Source organism: Mustela nivalis (assembly GCF_964662115.1).
Source record: "Mustela nivalis genome assembly, chromosome: 15".
NCBI classification, from domain to species: domain Eukaryota; kingdom Metazoa; phylum Chordata; class Mammalia; order Carnivora; family Mustelidae; genus Mustela; species Mustela nivalis.
This window is the reverse complement of record NC_139034.1, coordinates 28,207,399-28,211,144: the sequence shown is the minus strand read 5'-3', so window position 1 is coordinate 28,211,144 and position 3,746 is coordinate 28,207,399. Positions and strand designations below refer to the sequence as shown.

The following is a 3,746-nucleotide window of genomic DNA, read 5'->3' as shown; positions in this document are numbered from 1 at the left end:
TCAGAAGGAGGGGGAAGTGAGGGAGGAAAGAGGGTCCTATGCTTAATCTACTCAGAGCTTCTGGTTCAGCTGACTGGTTCTAGTCTGACCAGACTGAATTGAACAGAATCTAATTTTTGTAATTTTTTTTATAATTTTTTCTGTACTTCAGCAACTGGTAGATTTTATTTTAATTTACCAGGTCAAATAATTATTTTACCAGTTTGGGATGTTGCCTATAAATATTAACAAGTAACCGTAATCATTAAGGTCTTTGTCTAGGCATGTTCCTTTGGGGTGCTTTGGGTTGAAAATGCATTCTTCTTCTCATTTATTTATCATATATTTTCTAAGCATTTTTCTAGCATCCAGTATGTGCTATTCTAAAGCATTATGTATTACATAAGGGCCCAAGGACACAAATATCAATACAGTGTGATTCCTAACTTCAAGGAGGCCATTGTCGTCCAGGAGGAGGAACTGAAAAGAGTAGTCAACAAGCAGCCCCACAGCCAGCCCTCTCTCCATTCCTGTCCTGTGGCCTGCAATGAGGTGACTTGGCCCTGCCAACTTTGGGGGTGCTGCTAAACCTGTGAGGTCTCCAGCTCAGCCCACCCACCCCACTGCTCAGCACTCTTTTTATTTGCCTCCTTTTACCATCCCATGGGCAACATTCCCAACCTTTTTCCTACTCTTCTAACACCCCCACCCACCTCCTCTGTAGACAATTCACCTCTCCAACAGCTTTTCCAGAATCTCGCTGGGAACCAGCCAGTAGAAGCCTCAGTAACTTCTCCTGCCCTGTTTGTACATAACAAAGGCTTCCATTTAACTAGAAAGACATGTTTTTTTACTTAGATTTCCCTTGAAAATACACAAGGGTTTAAATTAAGGGTAAAAATTGCATTTTCAAATCACAAACGCTTTTGCCAAAATCCAAAATGTTTGAAAAAAAAATAGGTCAAGAGGCTTTCTTAAAGCATCAGGTTTTCCCATCTGTGGTTAGATTTGTAGATCACATGTTAGACCCTTTCATGTGTGGATGTCATCGTTTCAAGAGCCTGCTGGCTGTCCCTTTTACCTCTCCAGGAAAGGGTAGAGCACCATGGGGATGCGCTGAGTACCTGTGAGTCTGGGCAGCAGTTCCTAATTAGGCTGTGATCTTGAATGTATTCCCTAACTCCCTGGGTCTCAGGAAATGAGGATGGCACCAGATTAACCCACAACCGAACCTGGAAACTCCATGTCCTAGGGCACACCAAGATTCTTGGATAATACATGGACATCCCAGTTACTCTTCCTTATCAGTAAGGAAGAAAGGTGTGGGAGGTGAAAGTATCCATATCCTTAATTTTATAGGCAAAATCAAACACTGATATCTGAAGGAGAGTAAGTTCTGTGTACATGTGTGTACACTTGCAGGTGTGTGTGTGTAAGTGTGAGCACCAGGGTTTGTATATTTATGAAGATGGAGAGATTAAGAAATAATTCTGTGATATTCACAAACATGAGGTCTAAGGTTTTTTCCTGTCTTTTTTTTTTTAATTGAGTATGTAGGTATGTACATGTGTATGAGAACTGACGAATTAACAAAACCTTCAACTAAATACTAAATCAGCTTGAGAGTAGTTCAGAATGGGGCCCAATTCCACAGCTGTGTGGAGTCACAGTATTTTCTTTTCCACTGAGTTGTTCATCTGGGAGACTGGGGTCATTGATGCCCAGCTGTTCTTGGGTTCCACACTAGTGAAGAGCTGCTTAAATCTTCTTGCCAGACTCACAAGAAGCTGCTGCTGAGGTCTGGGCTCCTGGTACCCCCCAGGGCTCCTATTGTCTGTTGGTCTCACTTCCCTGGGCCAGTCTTCTTTCATTCATCTGAAGAAATTTTAAGTTATATTCCTGGCTTTTCTCCAGCCCCACCCCTAACCTGATCACCTCCCACCCACCCCAACCCACCCCAACCCACCCCCTCCAAAGTACTCAGAGCCATGCTGTACCCTGGGCTCTCGTTAGGGAACTCTCTCAGTGTCAAAGCCCGCCAAGTTGGCTGGATGACTTCGCCATGCCCTACTTTATTCTAGGACCAGGGACTCTCATCTAGGACCAGAGGTCTTCTCCCTGCTTTAAGCCTCCGGAGCTCTGGCTTACTGCCCTGTGCTTTCCACCAACCTCATGTTGGTCTGTCATAGAGCCTGAGATCCTGAATTTCCAGGAAACTCCCAGGTGAGACATTTGCCTTCTGGCCTGGGACCACACTTTGATCAAGCCTTCCAAGTACACCAGGGGCTGCAGCTGTTGGTACCTGGGAAGGCTGTCCCATTGGCCTCCAGGCAGCTCCGGTGACAGGCACACCTCTCGGGAGATGGGAAGATTCTAGTCCTTAGGCTGAAGAGGATTCACATTAGGTTGGGCTTTAGGAGAAAAAAGAAACAAAACAGGAAAACACAGCTTTTTAAAATTACAGATAAGAAACTAGTTATTTTAAAGAGATAAAAGAAATGTAATAGACTGAAATTGCAGTACCCTAGGTGTATTCTAAGAAATGCCAGTCCTGTGGGATGTTAAAAGGAATTGTGAGCAAAAGAGGTTTCTATGCTCCAATGAGTTCTAGAATCTAGAATCTAAACACCCACTAGGTTCAACAAAGCTTAATAAGTTTCTTTACTTTTCAGAGGCTTTTATAAGTTAATGTGCATTGTGGATCTCCAAAAAGGGCATAACATATGCACTGTTTCCCCAAAGTGTTTTCCAAGGAAATCCCTAATTTTTTTCAAGGAGGCTAATAACACCAAAACTCCATGAATTGCCCCTTGGGAAGGGATAGCATGAGCTCAAGCCAGCGTCAACTTCATCAGCCCTCTTACTTCTTCCTTCTCTTGCCCTACAGATTACAGAATGGAAAAGTGTTTGTTTTCTCAGGTTCATTTGCTGAGATCTTTATTGTTTCTTAGACTATTCATGGGTCCATAAGCATCTGGCTATTATTATTTAATTTTTCAAACAAATGTCACACATTTAAGTGCTAAGGCCAGAATGTAAAAATCATGACATCTGTTCATCTCCATGTTACATAAAGACTGAAAGATGTGCATTCCCCACTACTCACATTATAGTTAGAAGGTTTAAGGATGGGAGCAGAAGAAGGGTAAGAGGAAGAATGTTTAAGATGATGAGAGGAATACATTTCTCTCATTGTATACCACCAGTAATTTAAAAAGTATAGGAGTCTCTGGGGCGCCTAGGTGGCTCAGTGGGTTAAAGCCTCTGCCTTTGGCTCAGATCATGATCTCAGGGTCCTGGGTTCGAGCCCCACATCCGGCTCTCTGCTCAGCGGGGAGCCTGCTTCCTCCTCTCTCTCTGCTTGCCTCTCTGCCTACTTGTGATCTCTGTCTGTCAAATAAATAAATAAAATCTTTTTTTAAAAAAAAAAGTATAGGAGTCTCAGACTTAAAGATGTTTGAGTAAGCTTCAGAATTTCTCTTTGAGATTCAAGAGTTTGAGCAGATATCAGGTAAACATAGAATACATGGATCCAGAGAGCAATCCCTCCTTCAGATTTTGCTGAGGGGTCTACATCCCGGTGAGCATTTAGTGAAATGGAAAAGTCAAGATAACTTCTGGGGCGTCTCTTTTTTTTTTTTTTTTTTGAGTGAAACATGCAAATGGAATTTCTGTGGTTCTGTTGCAAGCAGGCAGGGAGAGGCGATTCATATGGTCACAGCCACAGCAGTACGCAGAGGGAGCAATCAGTTCACTTAATAGCTACA

General features: G+C 42.9%; 1 long non-coding RNA gene across 1 annotated transcript; it reads right to left on the bottom strand.

The window, feature by feature from the left end:
- Positions 1-1,531: 1,531 nt before the first annotated feature.
- LOC309848701 lies at positions 1,532-2,557 on the bottom strand. Its single transcript, XR_014303223.1, has 3 exons — positions 2,503-2,557; positions 2,282-2,390; positions 1,532-1,854 (listed from the first exon to the last, which is right to left on the bottom strand). It is a non-coding gene; the product is annotated as an uncharacterized lncRNA (long non-coding RNA).
- Between the last annotated feature and the right edge of the window lie 1,189 nt (positions 2,558-3,746).